Source organism: Mauremys reevesii, linkage group 4 (genome assembly GCF_016161935.1).
Source record: "Mauremys reevesii isolate NIE-2019 linkage group 4, ASM1616193v1, whole genome shotgun sequence".
NCBI lineage: Eukaryota > Metazoa > Chordata > Testudines > Geoemydidae > Mauremys > Mauremys reevesii.
In genome coordinates this window covers 70,631,021-70,657,802 of record NC_052626.1, presented here as the reverse complement: position 1 = coordinate 70,657,802, position 26,782 = coordinate 70,631,021, and the positions used below count along the sequence as shown (strand labels likewise).

Below are 26,782 nucleotides of genomic sequence, written 5' to 3'. Positions count from 1 at the left end.
CCTTAGGTCGATCCAGAATTCTGAGTGATTGCAGATATGTATTCCACTCAGGTGTGCGTGCATAGCCCCTTCAGCCCTCGTATTGAAGGGCAGTGCTCTCTAACCCCCCTCAGTTTCTTCTCATTCCCCGCAGTTTGAATTGGATCTTCTTGTGTAGATTTTACCACATGGCTACTGACAGTGAGATTGTCTGTGGGCTTTTTAAAATAGTATCCTAATAGTTATTCAGCATCAACAGTCTGGCCCTCCCACTGGCTTGTCAGGCAGCAGCTGATTTGCTCGGCATTCTGTCTCTAACTTCCCACTGACTTCAGGAGTCCTCTTCTGGAGCGGTACTACTGGCGGTCTCAGCATAGTCCGCATTGACTGATTAAGACTATGAACTTTTGTCTTCCTTGGTACCAGCTAGAAGACCTGCCAGGGAGGTGAACGTGGTCTCATTATCAGCACTGAGACATCCTTCTTCAGTATCAATATCCTTTTCAACTCTTGGAACCTGCAGGACTGATTTCTGCTGCAAGTATACATTTCTGCTCTGATACCAATGATCTTTCCAATACTGAATGTTGTTGCAGCATCAAGTTCCCAGTTGGTGATGCCTCCGGCTATGATACCGGTTGAGTTGTCAATACAGTACTGGACTTTGGACCCATCAGAGGGCTTTATAGTGCTGAAAGATTTTGCCCCTCTGTTACCTGCAGGCTATTCAGGGACTTTTCATACTCAAGTTTGGGATTTGCTTATTTCTCCCTGTTTTCTTCCAGGGATCAGTCCTGGAAGTCCTCCAGCTCTCCTATGGAGAATTGTCATTGGTACCACGATTGACTGGGAGAGAGGAGAGCTTGGCCTTGTGCTTACTAGCCTATGGTACTATACTTGTTTCCACATTGGCATCCTTGGAATCTATGGGGTTCAAGATCCCAGTCAATTTGCTCACACTTGAACTGAGATCACAGAATTGTCCAGTTGTTTCACCTCCTATCCCTCCTAGATGGGAGACACAACCTGATATTGCTCTCATCAAATTCCAATGCATCAAGAGGAACCAGCTGTTCCTGTGGAGGAGGTTTTTGCCCAACCACCTCTCTCATCCTCTTCATCAGATAATTCCACTGTCCTGGACTCATCCTCCCTGGTTCTGGAAGACTTGAAGGCTTATTAGGACCTTATAGGGAGGATGTCTGCAACTTTGGATATCTGAACCAATCTTGTCCAAGAGAACACCCATAAATTGGTGGATATTCTGCAACCTTCATCCCTGAGAAATGTAGTCTTCCCTATAAATGAAGCTTTCTTGGAGCTAGAGTCCCTGTGGCACATGCCAGTGTCCTTCACTCCTACTGCAAAACTTACCAGGGCAGATGTATGTTGACACGTAAAGAAAAAATCAGACTCTTTGAATTGGAATATGTCTAACTTTACAGATAAGTTTCCTAAGGATGCCAGAGTGTTGTCTAGTGGCTAAAATATTACTCAAATTGGCACTCGATGTGGCTGACACCTCCTCTAAGATTATGCATTCAGCTGTAACAATGTGGAGGACTTCTTGGATAATGTATGTCAGGAGTAATACCAGAGTTCAGCAGACTATAGAAGACTTACCATTTGATGGTTAATTTTTGTTTTCTGAAAAACCTGATGAGATAGTATGTCCTTTTAAGGACTCCAGGGCCACTTTACCATCTTTAGGGATTTATACCCCAACAGTTAAAAAGTGTTGTCATGTGGGGTAGCAGCAATTCCACCAGTTCTCTTAGCAGTATTTCAGGCAGTCAATTTATTCTGCTAGACGACAGGACTACTCTAAGAGGAGATATAAATCACACAGGAGAAGGCCCTCTGATTCCACTTCAGCCATCCAGCCTATCCTCCATCAGGTGCTGGGAAGCAGTTGATTTGACTCTCCTTTTGAGGGCAGCATACCATTTGCCAACATCCAGTCCATTGCCGCTCCATTTTGGGGTCAGACTGTCCCACTTCCACAATGCTTGGAAGTCAATAAACTTAGACAAGTGGATTCTAAGCACTATGGGATTGGGTACCATCCAATTCCTTCCATTCCCTCTTTCCAGAGCCCTCTTATGAGTCATAACCCTTTCAGCAGGTCCAGACTCTGCTCGCTTTGGGAGCGATAGAAGAGATTCCCCCTGAAGCACTGGGGAAAGGGTTTCTATTGACGATATTTCCTGATCCTGAAGTTCAAGGGTGGCATGAGACCTATTTTGGATCATTGACGTCTGAACAAATATATGAAATTCCATATAGTAATCCTAGCTACAATTCTTCCTGTGTTGGAGCACGATGAGTGGTATGATGCCTGCTTCCATGTAGCAATTTTATAAACCCATAGGAAGTTTCTGAGGTTTGTAGTGGTAGGTTAACATTATCAATACATAGTACTCCCCTTTGGCCTGTCATCAGCCCCCCACACATTTACAAAATGCAGGCTGCTGCCACAGTCCTCTCAGAACAATGGGAATCCATGTCTTCCCATCCAATATGATTGGCTTGTGAGGGATGAGTCTGAAAATTATCCACCATGACCTTATGTTGGGTCTCTTCAATTGGGTGGGGCTGGTTTTGAACAAAGCAAAATCAGTGTTAATTTCAACACACAAAAAAATTGGCCCTACTATGTGAGTTCGAGGGCCTTTCACTTGCACGAGTGATTCCAAACAATTTGTTACCTATCTCTGTTCCTCCATTCACATCTTTCAACTATGGCCAATGTATGCTAAGCTGTATGGCTGTGTGCACTTTTGTTGTGTGGCATGCAAGATTGCATATTCTGCTTCTTCTTCAGGCTTGGCTGAAGTTTGTCTATTGCCCAAATTGGGTAGATGTACAGGAAGAACAGCGAGTTCTAGTTAATACACCTCTACCTCGATATAACGTGACCCGATATAACACAAATTCGGATACAACGCGGTAAAGCAGCACTCTCAGGAGGGTGGGGCTGTGCACTCCGGTGGATCAAAGCAAGTTCGATATAATGCAGTTTCACCTATAACGTGGTAAGATTTTTTTTTTTTTTTTTTGTCTTCTGAGGACAGCGTTATATCGAGGTAGAGGTGTAGTAGAAAACCTTCTAGTAGGTCTACCTATTTGGTTAAGAGGAAGTGTTTTTTGGTTTGGTCGTTGACTAAAGGAATTCAGCCAGTGCTAGCACATATTCAAGTCTTTTTGGATTACCTGTTACATCTTAAGTCCTTAGGCCTCTCACTTACCTCATTGAGGGTCCACTTAGTGATGATTTCAGCATTTCATCCTCCGATGTCCACTTCTTTCTGGCTATAAAGGAATCGATTCCCTTGTGGGCTATCAGCAGAGTGGATTTAAATCACTAGTCAGGAAGGCTTGATTTAATCATGGATTTCTATATAAGTGCATTCTTGTTGGTTGATATAAGCTTAATACATATTTTTCACAACTCAGTTAGATGTAGGTTTCATTTTTAGAAGGTACACACTATACTTTTTAAAGTGATTTATTTTGAAAATTTTTTGGATTACTTTTATAGCTATATCAAAAGCTAGTGAATTCCAGGCCTTAATGGCAATCCTGCATATATTGAATTTTGCAAAGACCAAGGGGTCCTTGAGGCCACTCCCTAATTTTTTGGTAGTGTCACAATTTCATCTTAACCAAACAATATACATGCCTATGTTTTTTCCTAAGCCTCACTCAAATGTGGATGAACAGTGTCTTCATTCCTTAGATTTAAGATGATGATTGACATTCTGTCTGGAGAGGACTAGACTCTTTTTGGGCATTGTCTCACCTTTTTTGTATCTGAAATGGATCAGATTTATAATAAATTTATTATAAGAAAAACAGTGTCAGAAACACAGAACAAAATATCTCTATTAGCATATGACAGTGTTATTTTTATCAATCCTAAACATTTTCATAACATTATTATCTAAATGTCATGATTATGAGAAAGCATCTAGCTTTAAAATCAGATATGCTGTATCTGAAATGCTTGCTGTAAATTTGGCAAACTCAGAAGTAATCTCTTTAGAAATCTTTTGGATATAAATGGGCAGTACATTCTTTAAGATAACTGGGAATTCAAATCTCACCCTAGAAGATGTTTGCTATTTTAAATGGCAAACCATTATTCCAGCAAATTTTTAAAAAAATGGAGTGCAGAGGGAATTATTCAAGGAGAACAGATCAGGGAGAATAGCCAGTCAAACTGAGCATTTAGGTCAGGGTATCTTTCTGGTTTCAAAAATTTCCTATAATCATTCCAGATAAAACTCTAGCAAGCACACCGGGAATACAAAAATACTACGAGTAGGTGCACATGCTTTATATAGAACCATTAATCAGGATGGGATAGCTGTTCTAGATATTATATGGTATTATCAGTCCAGGTAACTCAAAGTGGTAATGGATTGGGGTCATTCTAATCCAGTCAAACACTGATCTTTGTTAATCAAGAAAATTGAAGTAATGTGAAGAGTTTCAAATTATTATGCATTATAATTGTACTCGCCCTTTAGAAAGAGCTGCAGTTTGGGTTTGAGATAGAACTAGAAATGAAGACTTTTTTTCCATCACCAGTGACATCCAAATAATAAATTTAAGAAGTTTGAAAGATTGGAAAAGCCAAGGAGAATATATAATTGGTCAGTTATTTACTAATGAAATTTTTCTGTAAATGACAACTCGAATTGGCCCATCCTTCCATGATATTGCTGCATTAAATTTGGACATTATGGTCCCAATCCTACAAGCATGCAAATGCTTGACTTTACTACCATGAGTAGTTCCAAATTCTTTCCTTCGTATAATATATATGGACAAATTATCCTGGAGGGAAGGGGCTTTGATTCAGCAAAGACTGGCAGCCACACTTTTTAGCAGGAAAATTCTTTAACCTATACTTTCAATTGTACCTTATACCAGCAAGATTAAAATTATATTTTTCCCAGACAAAAAGCTATGTTAAAATGGAGTTAAGGTTGAGAGTCTGTATCAATAATTTAAGGGTAAAACACATTCTAGAAATGTTGCAATTATCCCCAAAACTAGTAGTATAAACCCAGAAAAGTCAGAGTTAAGGTTACGTTAAAAAGAAATCCAAAAATGCCAAGGTAAGAACTGCACAGTAGATACTCAAACTTAATTATATCTTCTAGTGATGCCATGTAGTAATGATACCATTATTATTAAGGAATTTTAGTGTTTGTGTTTTACGTTTAAATTATTTTTAAAGAAAATTTTGTCTCTTCCTTTTTCTCTCCTATCATCATTACAGGGCAAAGTTCAGGTTGTTTGTGTTGTCACAGAATGATACTGGCTCTTTAAGAGGGAGGAGGGCCAGTGTACCTGTGCCTCATCAGCTCACTTCTTCTGGGTTTAAAAGAAGGCACCTGGACCGAGTGAGAGAAAGAGATGAGTGAGTCAGGGCTGCCTGAGTACAGACTGGAGGAGTAAGCAGTGGAGCAGGTGAGAGCTATTTGGAAATGACTGTAGACAGGGAAAGTTCTGCAGAGACTCCTGGGAAGAGGGAAAAATTGGCTAGGAGGCCAGCAGAGGTGCTAGTTTTTGGACCTTCTTGAACTAAAGAGCCTGTGCTTACAGGAGGAAAAGGGCTGAGATGATGGATGGGACTGTGTTTTAGGCAGAAGTTTTATGGGACTGGGTCAGACCAATGGTCCATCTAGCTCAGTATCCTGTCTTCTGACAGTTGCCAATGCCAGGTGCTTCAGAGGGAATGAACAGAACAGGAAGTCATAGAGTGATCCATCCTGTCTTCCACTCCCAGTCTCTGGCAAATAGAGGCTGGGAGTGCTCAGAGCATGGTTGTGCATCCCTGCCCACCCTGGCTGATAGCCATTGACCTATCCTCCAAAAACTTATCTAGTTCTTTTTTGAACTCTATTATAGTTTTGGCCTTCACAATGTCCGCTGGCAAAGAGTTCCACAGGTTGACTGTGTGTTGTGTGAAGAAGTACTTCCTTTTATTTGTTTTTAAACCTGCTGCCTGTTAATTTCATTGGGTGACCCCTAGTTTTCTTGTGTTATGAGGAGTACATAACATTTCCTCATTCACGTTCTCCACACCAGTCAAGATTTTATAGACCTCTATCATATCACCACTTAGTTATCTCTTTTCCAAACTGAAAAGTCCTAGTCTTTTTAATCTCTCCTCATATGGAAGCTGTTCTATATCCCTAATCATTTTTGTTGACCTTCTCTGCACTTTTCCAATTCTAATGCATCTTTTTTTGAGATGGTGTGACCAGATCTTCACGCACTATTCAAGATGTGGGCATGCCATGGATTTATATAGAGGCATTTTAATATTATCTATCCATATCCTAATGGTTCTGAACATCCTGTTTAGCTTTTTCGACTACTGTTGCACATTTAATGGATGTTTTCAGTTTGGTCACTCTCAGAGGGCTGGCCTGGAGAGTGGGGTCCTAGAACAACGGCAGAAAGGAATTGGGAATGGAGTGCTGGTGGATTCCTAGGTGAGAACCTTGGAAAATCGCAGTAGAATTCTATGTTTTACTGTGGGAATTGGGAGAAAAGTTTTTACTATGAGGTCTCTGTAGATTGTATGTATACCTTAATAAATTATGTCCAGAGGTGGGATTTCAAGTGGACACTGGGAGAGACTGTTAACTTTATTGCTGGACTGAGGGGAAACAGAGGCAGCCACACCTGTCATATTGCGGCTTGCTGTTGGGTGTGTGCGCGAAGTGGGCCCCCTTCTTACAGGTGCCTTGTGCATTTCTTATCTTAAGATGTTTGGATTTCTTTTGAGTATGACGTAAACTCAAACCTGGATTTGTAATGATTGATTCGCAATTGACTTCCAACACGTGAGTTTTAGGTGCCTAGAAAATCACTGATATTCACAGCCTGGATTTGAAGCCTAGGCTCCCTATACAATGAATGGGATGAATGAATGAAAGAGAGGTTCCTCAAAATGGGATTTACAAAAGCCAGCATGCTAGGTGGAGAGCTTCCCAAGTTAACCAGTGCAAGGTACCAAGCTGAGGGGTGTGTACTAAACTCTGCCCCTCACTGGTGCCTGAGTCTGGGTTGCAGGGAGTCTCCTTTCTCTGTTAGGGATCTCAGCTGCAAACTCTCTTGGACTTAAGTGCCTTGTGCTGTTTTAGCAAGAAGCTGGGCTGGAGGGAGGAGGAAGAGGAGAACCTCCCTCATTACTTTTAGCCTAGTGGTTAAGTTACTAACCATGGCTCTCCCACAATAGAGGTGAGTACCCTAACCACTGCAACATAGGATATTCTGATGTGGAGCTCCCTCAGTCTCTCCTGTTGAAACTGTTCCACTATGGATAAATAATAAAATAATCATTAGGCCAGAGTCAGAGCAAGCATCAGAATGACTCTGTAGTTGCAAGATCGTGTGTCCATTTCCTCTGATCCAATCACTCTTTTTAAATTATTTATCCAGAATGGAACACTGTTAACAGAAGAGGCTGTGAGGGAGCCCCACATCAGAATATCCCATTGCCCAGTGGCTAGGGCACTCACCTGAGAGGTAGTAGATCCCTGTTCAAATCCCTTTTGCCCCTTGGGTGCAGTGGAGACTTAAACCTGGGGTCTCCCACATCCCAGATGAGTTCCCTAACCACTGGGCTAGAAATTATGAAGAAGATCCTCACCCTTCTCCCTGGCTCTTTTCTAAAAAATAAAATAAAATAAAATAAAATAAAAATTTCACCTGTAGAGGCCTGATCCAGTAGTCAAGCTCTGAGCATGCTTACTGGATTGGGCCCCGCAGATGATTTAGGCAGAGGAGTGTCTATTTTTCCCTGGTCTGTGAATCATTGTGGGGTTTAGGTGCTGGATGCTGGTCGGGGGGGCTGCAGTGCACATGTCCAGAGCCAGAAAGAAAGGTATGCAGAGAACTTTTACTGCGAAAACATTGGCACCAAGCAAGTTTAAGCTCCTATAGCATTCAGCGGCAGCTAAGCAGGGGTTTTGTGAATCCCAGTGGGGCCTGGTTCTGTGATTTAGGTGCCTAAAGTAGCAATTAGGCACCTAAGGCCTTTTGTGAATCTAGCCCAAAGTGCATAGAGAGGGTCATCCTATCTCTTTATTACCATTCTAAAGAGAGAAACTTGTTGACTGTATTATTACATAATGTTTCTTTAAACAAAAGTGTTAAATTCATTTTTGTAATGGTTCATACTATATTTCTGGTACTTGTAATGCTGTATAAAATTGCTCAGTTTTCCTAAATAACTGTTTTTAAAGGAGAAACTAAAAACTGCCAATATTTTGATGTATGCTTATATTCAGCTTTCTCTGACTGTATTGTTCAGTGTGTTCTATAAGGATGCCTTTTTCTATATTATTCTGTATTTAGAAAAGCACTTCATAGCACACTGAATGTCTTCACAGTCATGCTTTTTTGATTTTCATCTTCGGTAATGTCAAGGCAAAAATGTTGACTGTGCAACCCATAGCCTAGAATGAACCTTCTCCTGGGCAACTCCTTTGCTAATTTTCAGGTTTGACTAATTTTAATACTGTGAAAAAGGGATTTATAGTGAAAGTGTGACACAAGTTTAAGTATACCAGTGAAAGCTGTATTGGTAAAATTGACGAAACTCTCTATACTTGGCTTACAGTAAGTTAATAAGTAACATTTGCACATTGGCAGAGTTTTGTTGAGAGATCATTATCGATAAAACAAATATTTGAACGGGTACATACACGTCTAAATTGCTTGACTGTTCACACACTAAAAATCTCATCTATACAGCTGACACTGAAAACTTGAGTAGTTTGTTAATTTTGCATATGTTACAAGGACTTGAAACTCACTGTGGTTATACCAAGTGTTTGAATGTAAACCACTTACAATCTTATGGATGCTACATTCATCAACAGTGCTGATTAAAATTATTTTATGCCATGAATATGTACAGTATTAGACATGTAGGTAACACTGCTTTAGTCCTTACTGCTGCAATATTGTTCCAGTTTCTATTGTTAATAGAGGCAGCTACATTAAAGTTTAATTTGCATCATCCGTGGGAGCTAGCTTGTAGCATTGCTCAACAACTGATTTGAAGAGAGGAGTTTCCTTTCTAACTTTCCAGTGGTCTTTTTCCAGTGGGCTTTTTGAGACCCATGCTTCTTTGAAGCATTTGTGATAAAATATGCCTGGGCAGAGACTGCTCTGATTGGCATTGAGGGCAGAAAAGTGTTTCCTTTATTTCATTGGCTTCTCCAAGCATTCTTCTTCCAGTAGCTGTTAGCAGCAGCTCAGAGCAGAATTTCAGAGAACCATTGGTTTCCTACTGGTGGCTGAGTTGGTCCCTGCTTGCTGCATCCATTTACAGGGATTTTGCCAGGCAGGTCAGAAAGAGACCATCTTAACAATTTTTTGGCTGGTTTGCCTGCTATGTAGAGTCCTCCAATATGCCTTCCAGAAAGGATAATAAAATTAATATCTGGGGCAGAAAATATTTGGTTTGTGGATCCACTAAAACGGCCTTTGTGGTGGCCTAAATTCCACCACAACGCTTGCTAAATTGTTCCAGTGTTCTTCTCAAAGGTTGTGGCAGCACACCTCCGCAGCAGAAGAGTTCTTTTGTTCCCTTACCTAGACAACTGGTTTCTGAAAGGCCACTCCCTAGACATAATTTTATGGGCAACTTGTGAAACCATAGACCTCTTCCTCAAATTGATCCTACAACTGAACATTCAAAAATCCACTATGACCCTGTGCATAAATTATAATTCATTGGCGCTGCTCTAGATTCACTAGCAGCAAGATCCTACCTCCCATTGCACAGATTTGTGGCTCTAATCAATGCAGTCCAGATCGGCCCTCAAACCCTGGACCCTTCTTCAGCTGTTGGGGCATAAAACAGCTGGTACTTTCGTTATAGACCATGCAAGACTTTGAATGCGTTTACTTTAAGGTGTCTCAGGGCTGTTTATTCATTGAATAATTCCTTCGTAAAGGAATCTCTCAATTGATGGAAATACTCTCACAGTGTTTGAGCACAAGTCCCTTTTGTCTGCCACTCCCCAACAATTGTCATAATGATGGATGCATCCCTGTTGTGCTCCATCCCTCATCTAGATACCCACGTGGTCCTTTTGAGTGTCGGGATGTGGGCAGGCGGATGCCTCAATAAACCACTCTGCACATCATCCTCTTGGAACTCAAGTTCATCAGATATACCTGTCTCCAGTTTCTACCACTAATCAGGGCAAACACAAAAAGGTCATAATGGACATGTCATGCATGTTCTGTGTCAACCGGCAAGGAGGGGTAAGATTCCCCCTCTCTCATCCAGAGGCTGTCAAGCTTTGGAATTGGTGCACAGTCTGAACTCCTGGCAGGTAAGCTGCTATAATGAATGTGACTGAACACTCAGTAGGAACGTCTCACAAGACCACAAGTGGGAGATGGATTTAATCATACTTTACTGCATATTCCGGCATTGGTGCACCCCTCAAGTAGACCTGTTTGCCATGGTGACAAACAAGAAGTGTACTCAGTTCTGCTCCACAGGCAGGCTGGGTCATCGATCCTTGGGGGATACCTTTCACTTTCAGTGGTTGTTGGATCTACTGTACTCAGTGGCGGGTTAGCCAATTGGGCCCATGCCCAGGGTCCCCCCCTCACCTCCCAAAATGGGCACCCTTGTGCCCTCACCCACTTTGCCTACCTGGTGCTCTTTCCAGGGAGTGGGGTCGGGGTGTGGGGGCTTGCAGGAGCTCTGGGCGGCCGGGGCAGAGGAAGCCACTGTGGCCCGATCCCACTCCCTGACAGGAGCACTGGGGGAGGGGACAGACAAGGGGGACTGCAGGCAAAAGGGATGTGGAGGGGCCTCCACTTGCTCAGGCCCACAGCTCCACAAACCCCTAATCTGCCTCTGACTGTACAGGTTCCCCCTGACTCCTCAAATAGCCAAAGTCCTACTCAAAATAAAAAAGGACAAAGCCAGAGTTATTTTAATATTTCCTACCTGGCACAGAGAAACATAGTTCCATATGGGATATAACTGACCTTTCACTCACCGATCACTCTCGAGGCCTCTCCTCTCCCAGGGAGGTGGGACGATCCTTCATCCCAATCTCGCCGAAACCTTAAATTAGAGTGAATAAATGAAGACTCGGTTGATGGTTCACGGGATTAGAAACAACTGATTCAGAGGAAGTAAAAGGGGAGTGCTATTACACAGCAGAAAACTGTGTACACGCTTGTGACGTTATTGATATAAATTGGGACCATATAGAACATGGGTTGCAACCAAGGTCCTGCAGTGGCACCAAATCTTAGATAAAGGGGGTCATCTAAGGTGTCTAAGACCAGATTATGGGTTGCTGGTTATAATTATGCTGTCTATATGTCTGTATCATTTGTAGTGAAAGTTATAAGTATTGGCTCTGTAATGTCTATAGTTTGTAATTCTGCTCTGCCTCTGGGAAGTGTCCCAGACAAGCTGATGTTAGCCCGGCATAGCTGGATTGATGGCCCATTAAAGGGCCATCGGCTACACAATTGACCCATGGAGAGAAGGCAGACACGCCTTGTGACTCAGCAAAGTATGCAGGGACTGGCCCATGTGACTCTAGGCTCCATTTTGCTGTAAATTTCCACAGTGAAGACAAAGGGATTCTCACACCTGGAAAAGTCTATATAAGGCCAATGCCTCATCTCCATCTTGTCTTCAATCCTGCTTCTGACCTCTGGAGGAACTTTGCTACAAACTGAAGCTCTACACTAGGGACTGAGGACCCATCCCAGCGGGGGATGCATTCCAGAGACTTAAATTGAACCTGCAGTTTATTCCATCACTGCTGCAAGCCTGAACTAAGAACTTTGCCATTATTGTATGTAATTGATTCCATTTAACCAATTCTACCTCTCTTCTCTACCTTTTTCCTTTGTAAATAAACCTTTAGATTTTAGATTCTAAAGGATTGGCAACAGCGTGATTTGTGGGTAAGATCTGATGTGTATATTGACCTGGGTCTGGGGCTTGGTCCTTTGGGATTGAGAGAACCTTTTTCTTTTATTGGGGTGTTGGTTTTCATAACCATGTATCCCCAGGACGAGTGCACTGGTGGTGATACTGGGAGACTGGAGTGTCTAAGGAAATTGCTTGTGTGACTTGTGGTAAGCCAGTGGGGTGAGACCAAAGTCCTTTTTGTCTGGCTGGTTTGGGTTTGCCTTAGAGGTGGAAAAACCCCAGCCTAGGGCTGTAACTGCCCTGTTTGAGCAATTGGTCCTGATTTGGCACTCTCAGTTGGGTCCCGCCAGAATCGCTCCGTCACAGTGGCGTAGTCGTGCTTGGATCCACAGAACCAGGTCAATTAAGCTTTGGGTCAGAACCCCACGCTATCCAAATTTTAACTTTGGGATTGAGAGTTTGGTTGGTTAAAGATCAGTGACCATGAGACAGAAAGCATCAGGAAAAGCAAGGAAACTGCAAGCCTTGAGAGACAGCCTGCAGTTTGATTATGAGCAAGAACTGGCAGAAATTCGAATGGAGAAAGAGGCTGATGAGAGAAAGAAAGAAGTTGCTAAGAGGGAAGAAAAAGCTCGTAAGAGGCGTCTGGAGTTGCTGGCTGCTGAGGAGAAAACTCGACAGATGCAACAGGAGACAGCTAGACTCCAACTCCAAGTCAAAAAAGCAATGGAAGAACAGCAGAGACTGTATCCTCTTGAAAGTCCAGTTTGTAACAATGTTGGTATGTTGTATAACTCTGAGCAGTTGTCTGGGGGTAACCAAATGTACCCCAACAATGCCACCTTTTATGTCAATGCTGTTACTGTGTGTTCAGTAGGGGGTGGCCCCATAAATTGTGCCAGTGCTATGGATGGGAATAGTAATGGAAAATTCATAGAGTGTGTAAAAGTCAATGGTAAAAGCTGTTTAGGGCAAATTATGGCTTCTAACATCACTCTTGTTAAAGCAGATCTGGTCAAAGAGGAAGATTATTTACCAAATCAGAGTGTGAATGTTGTGATCCTCTGTGAGTTTACTGTCCGTGTGCCTTTAGCCAGAATCCACCTTGAGTGGAATGGGGCTCAGCATGAAGTGATAGCTGGCGTCAGGAAGTTATTGCCTAAAGATCTTTTAATTGGGGAGAATGTTACAGCTTTGTTCAGTCCAGGTAGCCAGTCACAGGAGAGGAATGATCTTAAACCTGTGTCTATTGTGGGCAATGATTTGCCTGAGGAGGGTTGCTCCAAAGGTTTGTCTGTGCAAAAAAGCAGTGTGTCCGGGAATGAAGTTTCTGAATGTCTGTCTGATGTCTCAGAAGGGAATCTGGAGTTAAATCAAGAGCAGAAAGATCTCATTGGGGAGGAAAATGTTTCTCAGGTTAAATCCCTAACTGAGGAGGGAGAGGGTAAATTTGTAATGGGTAATGGATTGTTGGCTAGTGCAGCTTGTAGAAGTAAACCTGAAATGGGTAACTGTGATTTGCTAAAAGTAGCTCAGTGTAGTGAAAAGAGCAGCAGCTTATCTGTTGGGAGAGGCAATGTGCCTGGTAGGGAAAGTTTGAAGGAGCCTAGGCAGCCTTGTGAGCTAATGGCTTTGTCTAATCAGCAGTTTGGGAAGGGAGGGATAGTGGAAGATGAGTGTCCCTGTCCCTTACCTGTTTCCTGTGTGGAGAAATGTGACAGTGAAGGGAATGTGCCTGTGTCGGTCAGGGGTATTGATTTGCCTATGAAGGAAGCTATCTCGGTCTCCAAGCAGTTGTCTGTGAACAGCCCTGTGTGCTGGGACAAGGGAAATGAGATCCCAAGCTGTGTGTCTGGTGAAGGAGAATGTGTCTCCGGCTCTTCTGCGTCTGTGGAGCAGACAGAAGGGGCCTGTCAGCCTGTGATGGTTGAGGGTGATTCAGTTGTCTCGAAGTTGGTTGTAAATACGGCTAAAGCCCAGGAAGGGAATAGTCCTGAGTTTGTGTCTGCTGGGGAGAATGGCACTGTGACTAGGTTGCATCCAGTTAGTGTCTTAGCAAAATCCCAGAGACCAGACAGTTCTGGTGCTTGTAGTTTGCCAGTTGCTAATGTGTGGTTGGAAAAGGGTGCAGCAACTCTGTCTGATCAGGGTGATACCCCAGCCAGGGCACAAGGAGAGCATAAAGGTGATTTAATTGTGTTACCGACTGACAGTTTGACAACTTGTAGCAAGAAGGAAAAGATTCCTGAACTTGTTCATGGCCAAGGGAAGGAGACTGCTTCTGACCTGTTATCTAGAAAGTCTGTAGCATCTGTGGTTGCTCAGGGAAGTGTTCCTTTAGAGCAAGCCCTAGGTGAAGAGGGGAAGGGCAGAATTTCTAAGAGGGGTGAATTGCTGCTTAGAGAAGCTCCTAGGGAAAGGAATCCTCATGGTAGCCTGGGCAAGCAGTTTACTGCAACTGAAGGGTGTAAAAGTGATTTAATCAAGAAAGTTTCAGTTCCTAACAGCCAGAAATTTTCTGTTGTGAATGGATCCACTGACTTTCCTTTTGAGAGATCCAGTGTGGGCAGCTTTGAAAAGGTCTCAGGTGGAGTAGAAGCTGTTAAGGAAGTTGAGCAGCCCTATAACCACCTGGCTGTGTGTGGCCAGCTTGTTGGTGGGGAGACAATGCTGTTGGGGCAGGAATGTCTCCATGCTAAATCTGTAAGTGAGCAGTCTGTGCTTCAGGATCTAAGGACAGATTCAGTTACTGGTGTTTCAGAGCAGAACAGTTGTATGGCTAAATGCTTGAGGAGGCAGGGGAGAGCAAGCCAGCTCTCACCCTCAGACTCTTTGGATTTGTGTGGTATCTCTGTGAGACAAAGTCCAGCCTTGGAATCCATAGCAGCTGAAGAGTTAAAAGCTAGTGTCTGTGTTGATGCGAATTACTTGGCTGGCAGGGAGAAGACAGAATTGCTAATAGCTGTTAGCACAGAGGGCCCGCCCCATCAGCCAGTGAATTCTGTTAAGCAAGAGAAATCAGGGTTTAATCCAGAAGGAAAGAGAAGACTGAATTTTGCAAAGGGAAGCCACAGGTTAACCCTAAAATGCCCAAACTCCAATGGTATTGAGCCAAGGGTGTGGCATGACAAACATCATTGTAAATGGACACTTGCAATGAATTTGTTGTTATTGCTAATGCTAATTTTTGTAACTAATGTGTTGCTATTGCCAAGAACTCTAAAAATGTACGATGTGCCTAATCTTTTGGAAAATCCCTTAAACATGTTGAAAGGAATACATGAAAACACACTTTATGTTAAAGGGCCTTGCTATACTGATGTTTCACAGTTAATGCATGCAAACAGTGTTGGAACTTTTCACAGGGGAAAATACATTCCAGACCTGATGTGCTGTATGAGAGGGGAAACTGAGGCACACTATCATATTGCTTTCATGGCTAAATGCCAAGATTCCTGTTCTATGAACAACATCAATATCTACATTGGTGTAATGTTAATTGGGTTCCAAACATTGGCCAAAGCTGGTATGGATAAAGTAGCTGTTTTCTTTAGCTCTTGGCAAGATCACATGAAACATACAGGAACCATGCTGCAAAAGCTAACCAAGTTATACCTTGAGTTTGTAAGGAGATTGATTCATGTTATTGAACATGACTTTGATAAACCATTTCGGTTATACACTGGTACGGCCTCTAGCCCAACACTAGCTGTAGTGAGACAAACCCAAGGAAAGGGGGCTCTTGGGATGCAGTCAGCGATGTTTTGTCATCCCTTCCTGCATCAATTTTGCGTTGGGGGTGTGACGTTATTGATATAAATTGGGACCATATAGAACATGGGTTGCAACCAAGGTCCTGCAGTGGCACCAAATCTTAGATAAAGGGGGTCATCTAAGGTGTCTAAGACCAGATTATGGGTTGCTGGTTATAATTATGCTGTCTATATGTCTGTATCATTTGTAGTTAAAGTTATAAGTATTGGCTCTGTAATGTCTATAGTTTGTAATTCTGCTCTGCCTCTGGGAAGTGTCCCAGACAAGCTGATGTTAGCCCGGCATAGCTGGATTGATGGCCCATTAAAGGGCCATCGGCTACACAATTGACCCATGGAGAGAAGGCAGACACGCCTTGTGACTCAGCAAAGTATGCAGGGACTGGCCCATGTGACTCTAGGCTCCATTTTGCTGTAAATTTCCACAGTGAAGACAAAGGGATTCTCACACCTGGAAAAGTCTATATAAGGCCAATGCCTCATCTCCATCTTGTCTTCAATCCTGCTTCTGACCTCTGGAGGAACTTTGCTACAAACTGAAGCTCTACACTAGGGACTGAGGACCCATCCCAGCGGGGGATGCATTCCAGAGACTTAAATTGAACCTGCAGTTTATTCCATCACTGCTGCAAGCCTGAACTAAGAACTTTGCCATTATTGTATGTAATTGATTCCATTTAACCAATTCTACCTCTCTTCTCTACCCTTTTCCCTTTGTAAATAAACCTTTAGATTTTAGATTCTAAAGGATTGGCAACAGCGTGATTTGTGGGTAAGATCTGATGTGTATATTGACCTGGGTCTGGGGCTTGGTCCTTTGGGATTGAGAGAACCTTTTTCTTTTATTGGGGTGTTGGTTTTCATAACCATGTATCCCCAGGACGAGTGCACTGGTGGTGATACTGGGAGACTGGAGTGTCTAAGGAAATTGCTTGTGTGACTTGTGGTAAGCCAGTGGGGTGAGACCAAAGTCCTTTTTGTCTGGCTGGTTTGGGTTTGCCTTAGAGGTGGAAAAACCCCAGCCTAGGGCTGTAACTGCCCTGTTTGAGCAATTGGTCCTGATTTGGCACTCTCAGTTGGGTCCCGCCAGAATCGCTCCATCACAACGCTACACTTACTTACAAAAATGGACAAGCTTTGCCTGCTGATGTGACCTCAGACATTTCACCAACAACCTCATTGCTGTCTGATATACTGGATTACATCCTAGAACTACCAAACTTGGGGCACTTGTTGAGCTCTATTAAAGTCCACCTGGTAGCCATCATGGCTTTCTGTTTTCAAATAGAAAGTATGGCAAAGGGCCAACATTAATGTGGTGGGTCCCGCACTTTTCCTTGGTATAGTGCAAAGGTAGGCAACCGAGCTGATTTTCAGTGGCACTCTCACTGCCTGGGTCCTGGCCACTGGTTTGGGGGGCTCTGCATTTTAATTTAATTTTAAATGAAGCTTCTTAAACATTTTAAAAACCTTATTTACTTTACATATAACTGAACTATTGTTGTATATTATAGACTTATTGAAAGAGACCTTCTAAAAACGTTATGTATTACTGGCATGCGAAACCTTAAATTAGAGTGAATAAATGAAGACTCAGCACACCACCTCTGAAAGGTTGCCGACCCCTGGTATAGTGGGTCAGGGCACCGCCCCTGCCTCTAGGGCTCTGCTAGTGCCCTGGAGGGGGAGAGAGGAGCGGGCAAGGGACCCAGGTCCACCCCCATCTCTGGTCCCAGCCCCTTCAGCTTAATACGCTTCTTACCTTCTTTCCACTTGGGCAGGGTTTCTCTTGGCCTTCTGTACTGGGAGAGTCCCTCTGCCCTGCTTGGGCAAGGTCTCCCTTCCCTTGATACTCTGATTCTGTGGTCAACACCAGTATGCCCCCAAACTACAGTCAGCTCTCCTTCCCTCCACATGTCTGACTGAAGCAGGGTTTGTTTTATTAGGTCTCAGACGAGGCCTTAATTGGCTCCAGGTGCTCTAATTAACCTGTAGTAACCTCTCTTTATTCCACAGGGAATAAGGCTCCGATCATTATATACTTCCCATCTAATGCTCTCCTGCTTCCCTTTGGCCTTGCTGTATCACAAAGGTTATTATGTATTTGCTCACCCAACAACAATGAGGTTCCTCAAGGGGCTCTGAAGTCTCTTTCCACCAGTCAGATGTCATCCTTTTGGTTTGGGACCTCAATCTGGTTCTTAAATGCCTTACAAGATCACGGTTTGAACTGATGGCTACCTGCTCACTCCTCCATTTATCAATGAAAACTGTTTCTGGTAACCATCATGTTGGCTTGGTGAGTTGGGTAAAGCTCTTATGGCTTTCCCCCTTTCACAGTATTTTTCAAAGCCAAGGTCACGTTACAAACACACCCCAAGGTTTTACCAAAAATATCTTCAGTTCCATATTAACCAACCCATTCACCTCCAGATCTTTCCACCCTAAACCTCAGCTAGGCAAGGAAGAGGCACTGTTGCATACACTTGATGTCAGGAGAGCCCTGGTCTTCTAGCTTGACAGGCTAATTCTTTCAAACAGACTCTCAAATTATTTGTCTTGATTGCAGACAGGTCAAAAGGGTCTGTAATCTCTAAACAAAGGCTTTCCAAGTGGATACCCTACTGCATTAATTGTTGCTACCAACCTTGTAATCTCGAAGGACCCTCGAACATATGAACCCACTCTACAACAGTGGTTCTCAAACTCTTGTACTGGTAACCCCTTTCATATAGCAATCCTCTGAGTGTGACCCCCCCGCCCTATAAACTATAAACACTTTTTTATATGTCTAACACCATTATAAATGCTGGAGGCAAAGCGGGGCTTGGGGTGGAGGCTGACAGCTCACGACCCCCCATGTAATAACCTCGCGACCTCTTGAGGGGTCCTGACCCCCAGTTTGAGAACCTCTGACCTAGAGTGTCCATATGAACACTACTTGAAGAAAAAGAAATGGTTACCCTGTGCAGTAACTGTGGTGCTTTGAGATGTGTTCCCCTATGGATGCTGTATTACTTGACCTCCTTCCCCTCTGCTTTGGAGTTCTCTGCTGTGGAACTTTGCAGTAGAGAAGGAACTGAGAGTGGTTTGCCTGGGCAGTGCTATAGAACAGCAGCAAAGAACATGAGACTGAGTAACATGCAGGGATGTGCTGAACGGACATTGCTATGAGAAATCTCTGATCAAGGGCACAAGGGATGTAAGGCATCTAAAGTGGAGCACCCATAGGGACATTCATCTCAAAGAACCATGCTTACTGCACAGGGTGAGTAACCATTTCTTTTTTTGTAAGCATCATGGAAAGATAGTTATGAAGGAGAAACACTTCTGTAAGAGCATTCATAGTACTTTGTTAATGAAATGTCAAATTCATCTTGACCTCTTATTTTACTACCCAGCAATGACCACAGCAACACAGTCATTTAGAGTTCAGAGAGAAATCTGCTTATATTTATAAATGTAATTTTAATTGGGGGAGAAAGGGGAGTTAATGATGGATTATGAGGCAAGTTTATAGGTAATTCTCATGAGTATTAGTGGGAGTTAAGAATGTAAGTACCCATATGCATGGAGATAAGACTTCTGAATCTCTATTTTTTAAGCTATCTTCTCTAATCTATTATATGTTTAATATTTTTGCAGGAGTGTTAAATATTACTGTACATTTGGGTAAATGTATATGCTGTGCTTGCTGACAATTGATTTATAAGCACATTAACTGATTAACTGGTTCATTTTCAAGGCTTACTATAGGAAATGTAATTCTGAGTCTCAATGAATGTTGAAGATTTACTCTGTATAGTATGTTAGTAAAGCTATCTCTGTTTAATGGGCCTAAAAATGCTGTGGCTTAAAGGATTTGATAGGCTATAAGGGCGTGTGTCTGTCTGTTTCACCAGTGACTTCCAAATCCCATTACTTAAAATGAAACTAGATAGGAAACCGATTCTTCATTAGCGAAAATAAATTGTTTTTTACTAGGGGCTTGTATTGAGTTTTATATGACTGACACATCTGCCTAAATATGGACACTAACATTTTACTGAAATATTTTAAGGTGTATAACATGTTTTTCTTGTGTTTTTTTTTTAATAGAAGTTTTTTCTGGATAGTGAAATAGATTACAGCATTGTGGTAAAATTGAAAATAACGTTTGATCATGGTCTGTGTTTTCAGTGCATCTTCTTCCTTTCATGTTACTTGTTTTAAAGTGTGACCCATGTTATCAAAACTGTGCATTATTTTTGAATCACATTTTAATAATGTTAGAGCTGATTACAGTATTCATGAAACAATCACTACTTTGGTTTTAAGAAAACCGTACAGGATAGAGGCAGGGCCGATTCATTAAAATCACTGATTTTTAATCATGATTTAAATCAGCCAGCAGGAAACTTTGATTTAAATAATTTATTTTAATCTTGTTTTGCCTTTGTACTTTTTAGTTATTTTTGTAAAGAAAGTTTGATTCTCGTTGATTGGTAATCCTTAAAACATGCTGGTTTGCAACTAAATATAGCGTTTACATTTGATTTCATACTTTTGGTAACTTGGAAGATGTGCTGTTTTTATACAGATGTGTTTAAGTAATTATGTAGCTTAACATACATTTATTCAGATTCTTAATTTTGACATTTTTATTGTTATAAAATGGTAAATGCATTTTTTTTTTATTTACTGGTGAATTTTTCTCATGATTTTTGTCAGGCTGCATTTGGATGGTAATTAAAATTCAATTAAAAATGCACAAAACCAGCATTTTATTTTTTTATTAGTTAAAAGTGCTTTAAATTTGAGGAATATATAAGAAAAAAAGTTAATCAAAACGTATTTTGCATTTAATATTATCCAGTGTATTAAACCAAGGAAGTATTATCTGTACTTGGTGAATTGAACAGATTGTTTTTGGTTACCATGTCCTTTAAGATTAATATTTGGAAACATATGCAAGCTGTAAGTCACTGATCTTTTTGTACTTTTTTATTGCTTATTTTGTTTTTATATAAACATCAACAAACATTAATTAAAGAATTAAATGTAGAAGATCTTTTTCATCTATAAATAAAAACCTATGTGTGAGGGGATGAGAAGTTTCATGCTTTCTTAACTCCTAATTGGTTTAACTTAGAGTGAACTACTCCCTGAACTGAACCTGCAGAAGAGAGTACCGCTGTCAAAAGCTGGTTTATCACTTCAACAGCCTGGTTTCAGGTGCTTAGCCAGTGACTTTCTCCAGTTTAGTAGTTTGACTTTTTCTTTAAAATTCTGGCAGAAAACATCTACTGCTTGTATATTTTTTTTTTATTTAATGATTTTATTAGATTAGAGAGAGCTCAGGCCTTACAATGGGTTGTCATAATTTCAAATTTAATTTTAAATGAGTTAAAAAAAAAGTATTGATATACGGTATTTATTTTAAATTTTTTTTATCCACGCTGGATAGTTATAATTTAAGAGACTGCCACTTTTGCCATATAAGAGGCATTTTCTAATAATGAAAGCTCTTTTTGAACTGAATTCAAAATCTTTGTCTCAGGGTAAAAGACAGAGACTGAATTGAACTGCTAGGAAGCAGACAGTGTCATTAGGGTCACACAAAATGGCTAAGCCATAAAATGAATTACACCTGGCAAGAGACATAAAAGGCAATAAGAAGAGATTCTTTAAATACATTAGGAACAAGAGAAAGATGAAGGAAAGTATAGGTCCTCTACTTAGCTGGGAAAGAGAGCTGCTAATTGATGACATCAAGAAGGCTGAGATATTTAATGCCTGTTTTGCTTCAGTCTTCACTAAAAGGATTAATGGTGACCAGGTATTCAACAGAATTAATAGTCACAACACGGGGGAACGAGCACAAGCCAGAAAAGGCAAGAACAGGTTAAAGAATATTTTGGTAAGTTAGATGTGTTCAGGTTGGCAGGCAGGGTGATCAGATGTCCCCATTTTATAGGGACAGTCCTGATTTGTGGGTCTTTTTCTTATATAGGCTCCTATTACCCCTCACCCCTTTTTCCGATTTTTCACATTTGTTGTCTGGTCACCCTATTGGCAGGGCATGATGAAATTCATCATAGGGTACTTAAGGAACCAGCTGAAGCAATCTCTGAACTGTTAGTAGTTATCTTTGAGAACTCATGGGGGACAGATGATGCCCCAGATGACTGGAGAAGGGCAAACATAGTACCCTATATTTAAAAAGGGGAACCAACAAGACCCAGGGAAAGATAGACCAATAGGCCTAATTTAGACACCCGGCAAGATACTCAAAACAAATTATTAAACAATCAGTTGGTAGGCACTGAGAGGATAATAGGATTATAAGGAATAGCAAGGATTTGTCAAGAACAAATAATGCCAAACCAAACTAAATGCCTTCCTTGACACAGTTACGGGCTTGGTGTGTAGGGATTTTAGTAAGGCTTTTGGCACAGTCCTACATGACATTCTCATACACAAACTAGAGAAATGTGGTCCAGATGAAATTGCTATAAGGTGGGTGCACAACTGGTTGAAAGACTGGTATGAAAGAGTAGGTATCAATGGTTCATTGTCAAACTAGGAGGGTGTAACATTACACAGGGTACAATCTGGATGTCGACTCCTGTTTTTTCTCTATTCCTGTACATCTTCCTTCACTCTTTGGTGCTAGGAACTCTCATAATGGTTCCCAGCACAATCCCACAGAACTGTCTGCACTTGCGGCTTTTCCTGCTCTATGTGCTCCTTGTCTTAGAATGACAGTTTACTAACTGTCTGTAATGTAATCAGTTAGGGGTAGGGCAGTGTTGCAGAGTTCGAGAAGAACTTCCTATGCACACAAGCCCAGTCACAGAGCTCTGGGTCCCTGAAACCTGTCCAAGGTCTTCATGTACTTAGGCTCAAAGCAGCTTGTAAAGAAGCTCCAGAAGTAAGTTTGACTCTTATAGTTTAATTGCAATAAAGTTCTGTTCATGTTCTCAGATTAGTGTTTCTGTGCTTGTACGTTGCTCTCAAATCTCTCTTGCCTCGAGAGTGCAACAGCTAGGACTCCACAGGTAGTTATATAATCCACTCTAGGCAGGTGGATTCCAGATATAATTCAGTTTTTCCCATTTCACCAGTCTATTCTCTGTGCCATTGAACTTTAAATTAAAAAATTCAAGCGCCGAGTTCAAAAAATATACTTGCCTGGGGTGAACTGGAAAGAAAAATTAAGCCAAGGGAAGAAACAGACAGAATTGAAGGAAAGTACTGAGTAAAGAAAGACAGTTGAACACAAACTATGATTTTCTTATTGTATTATTTTATAGCAAGTTAGGGAGGAAAAACATTAAAAAAAACAACAACAACAAAAAACTCCACCTGCATTTTGTTTGCTATAAAATATCAGGAGCTGTGATTCTGTGGGATAGATTTGGGGGTGGATGGACATAGTCGTGAATGACTAGGGGGGCGGAGGAGGCCCACTGTTCCTATCTTTGGTGAAGGAACTATTTTGCTTTGAGTTTAGTTTTTTTTTTTTAACATGTTGATTCTGGTCTTATCAATATTTTATATATTCTTGGTTTTCATATGAATTAACTGGGGTGCACACAAAGTGTATGATGGTGGTGGTTTATAAGGTTTGATGCACACATTTTTATTCTAACAATCAGTAACTTATCCCACTAAATCCAGAATAAACTTTTTTCAAGCAAAGAATGAGGGAGACTAGGAAAACAACCCCCCACCTCCACCCCAGAACAAATAAATGAACAAAAAAAGGGTGAGATGTAGTAAGTTTTAAAATTTATTATTTTACAGAAAACTGGGTGCCAAATGTTGTTAAAACACAATTTATGTGAGAATGTTTTCTTTGTATATCTTGTGATCTAAGGCATTCTGATATCATAGTCATGAAGGCAGTGTTAAACAGGACTAGTAGTGATTTCATAGTTAAGGTTGAATTCTATGTTGCTCTTAAAGCAAGGGTTCAATCACTGATTTTTATCACTGTATTATTTATACAGTGTATCTATCCCAGATTTTCAGCATATAATTTCACAGAGAAGCTTGAATTTTCTGATGGCTTTCAAGTAAAATCTGTTTAGTAAGTTTCAAAGTTTTTTAGTGTTCCTGTGGGCGTTCCACTTCGGGTGCACATGCACCCTTGAGCCTTTGATCGGAGATTTTTGATAGTAGTGCCCATTCAGCCCATGCATGCGCTATACATCTTGTGCCCTGTACCGAGGCTGGGTAGAACTGTACAGATGGACCTCCCACAGTTCCTTCTCAACTGCCTTTTGGCATGAGACAGAGCATCAAGCATGCCTGCTTCTGCTGAGTGTCTCTTGTTGTTAGATAGATAGTATATAGCTATAGTGTATAGGTAGTTCCTTTTGGGATTCTTATCTTTTCTCTTGTTACTGTTTGCCAGGGCATTTTGGACTTTTATTTTATGGGACCACCAGGCTTTAAATGTTTTTCCTGATGGGATGCTATTCCGGTTAGTAATGGACACTCTTGGTGTCTGAAGTGTTTGTGGGGTACTCATATTCCCTCAAATTGAGATCTACACTTCATTCAAAAGCAGATCTTGTAAGAACAGGGAGATAAAGTTCAGGTTCCTCATGATGGAGCAAGCCTTAAAACCACGTTCAGACCAGAACTCTGAGAAACCTCCTGTATACAGTGCTCCGGCATCCTCAGGATCCCTGTCACTAAGATCTATAAGACTTCTGATACCCCATCTACTTTAGAATCTCAGTCACTGAAAGCTCCATAGGAGAAGGCCAGCTGTTATCCTAGCAACCTCAAGATCCCAGTCACCAAAAGCCTCCAGGGTCATGGTGCCTGTGTCTATGCTAGCGGTACTGGGAGTCTTGCACTCCAAGTCAATGGGTAATGACGAGGAACAGAAACGTTGGATCTTCTTCACTGGAGACCTGTGGTTGCAAGAGGAGTCCCTTTGAGGTGCCAAGTGTTTCCAGTACTGTAAAGATGACAAAGGCTGCTTCTAAGGGTCATGCCTCTACTAAATACCTCCTCTGCTTCTGGTGGTCATGTCTATGCAAGCAGGAGATAAGTGTCATCAGACTCTTTGGTACCTTTGGTACCTACTTTGGCACCATGGACTGTTACATCTGACTGTCTGTGCATGCTCATCCTTTGATGCAGACGAGCCAGGCACCTACCTTGATACTTATACCAGTCTTCAGCATTCCTCTGGTACCACAGGAGTTCAGATACTGGAGGTCTCTTAGTTTCCAGTGATCTGGAGTCTCCACCATTTACTGGGACTCTGCACCTCTTGGTACCAAGATTATTTGGGTCACTGACTAAGTTTTCATTGAGACCCTTTACTTCTCTGACTTTCTCCATACAGGGAGAACAATTATCATGACCATTAGATTAATATGTGCAAGAGTACTTTGATTCTGCCTCACAGATCTTTGTTCTAGTGTCTCCTGTTTATTCGAGGAGACATTACTCTTCTCTACATACAGAGAGAAGGGACAATAAACGACCACCATCTTCGACCAGCTGGGATGACCAATGGTGGCTACCTTCTCCTATGCCTCAGTGGACTTATTGGGGTCCATAGGCCCTATATCACCAATAATTTTAAGGACCCCAAGCCTGTCTTGCAGGGAGCATAGACAGTCTTGTTCTCCCATGCCTCTCTCCTTCCTCAGCAACCGGAACCAATAGAGGACATTTTGAAGAGAGAAAGGGAAGGGCTGAACTGCAGGTAACATCTCACATGAATATTTTCTCATCTCTAGAAGAGGCTGCAATGCCCTCACCACCTTCCTTTATGGATTGCTTTCAGCAGCTCTAGGAGGTGAATTGCAGATATGCTTCAGATTCCTCTTAAGGAAGTACAGGACTACCATCATAAATTCCTGAACTTCTTACATGCATCAGTGTCGACATATGTGGCACTTTGGTTTAATGAGGCTCTTCTAGAGCTAGCCAGGGTGATCTGGCAAGCTCCTGGCACAACACCCCGTACATGCAAATATGCCCACAAAAATGTGTCCCAGCCAAGGATTTGGAATTTTTATTCTCACATTCAACACTGAATTCCTTGGTTGTGGATGCAATTAATGAATTTGTAAGGCAGCACAGTACAACAAGGCCCAGAAGCATCTTGATCATTTGTCACAAAAACCTACTGGTCTGCAACATTTCAGTCATTAGATGTCCATGTCAAAATGTGATTACCTCAATTGTACCAAATTTAACACTTTTATTGAATATTTGCCGCAGGACTACCGTGAACAATTTAAGGCCATCATATATGAAGGTCAGCTCTTGGCAAAGACATCTTTACAGATATCCTTAGATGCAGCTGATACTGCAGCCCAGTCCATTTCCACCACGATTGCGATGTGATGAGCATCTTGCTTCCAGCTGTCTGACTTCCCTAGGGAGGTAAAATCTACTATAAAGAACCTTCCTTCTGATGGTCACAAGTTATTTTTGGACTCTGTGTATGACTCCCTTCACATGTTAAAGGATTTGAGGACAACACTTAGCTTCCTTGGGATCTATACACCTATGAATAAAAGAAAATTTAGCAAGTCTCAAATATGACAGAGATCTCCCCCAGCGCACTTCTCTACTTTCTGTAGACCACCTGAACCTCCAGCCAAGAGACCAAGATAGTCCAAAAAGATGCTAGCTACTGCCACAGTGGATTGCCATTTCAGCCGCCCACATCATCCCAGCACCAGTTTTGATGGCTTGGTCAAAACTCTGAACCACTTGATCCACAGGGATTTACTGTTGCACTATCCCATCCTTCTCGTCTCCTTTGGATACTACCTCCCCAATTCCAACCTGTCTGGGAGACCATAGCATCCAACAGATGGGTTTTAGAGGTCATAATGTCCAGTTACTCCATCCATTTCATTTCCATCCTTCCCACCCCTCTGGCCCATCCCTTTTAGAGAACCATCTCATGATCAGTTGGTGAGAGAGAGCTTCTCTGCTTAGAAGCTACAGAAACAGTTCCAGTTCAGCACAGGGGGAAAGGATTTTATTCTGAGTAATTTCTGGTTTCCAAAAAGAACGGGGGATGGAGGCCAGTATTAGATCTCAGATACAT

General features: G+C 41.8%; 1 protein-coding gene across 9 annotated transcripts in view; it reads left to right on the top strand.

Moving 5' to 3' along the window:
* FUT8 (fucosyltransferase 8) overlaps positions 1-26,782 on the top strand; it is a 247,885-nt gene that overhangs the window by 33,452 nt on the left and 187,651 nt on the right. The window contains exon 2 of one of the 9 annotated variants that reach the window (XM_039538158.1): positions 5,270-5,460. The exons of the other annotated variants lie outside the window; for them this stretch is intronic. The gene's annotated coding sequence lies outside the window, so the exon portion shown is untranslated. The remainder of the gene's footprint in view (positions 1-5,269; positions 5,461-26,782) is intronic. 9 annotated transcript variants of the gene reach the window in all.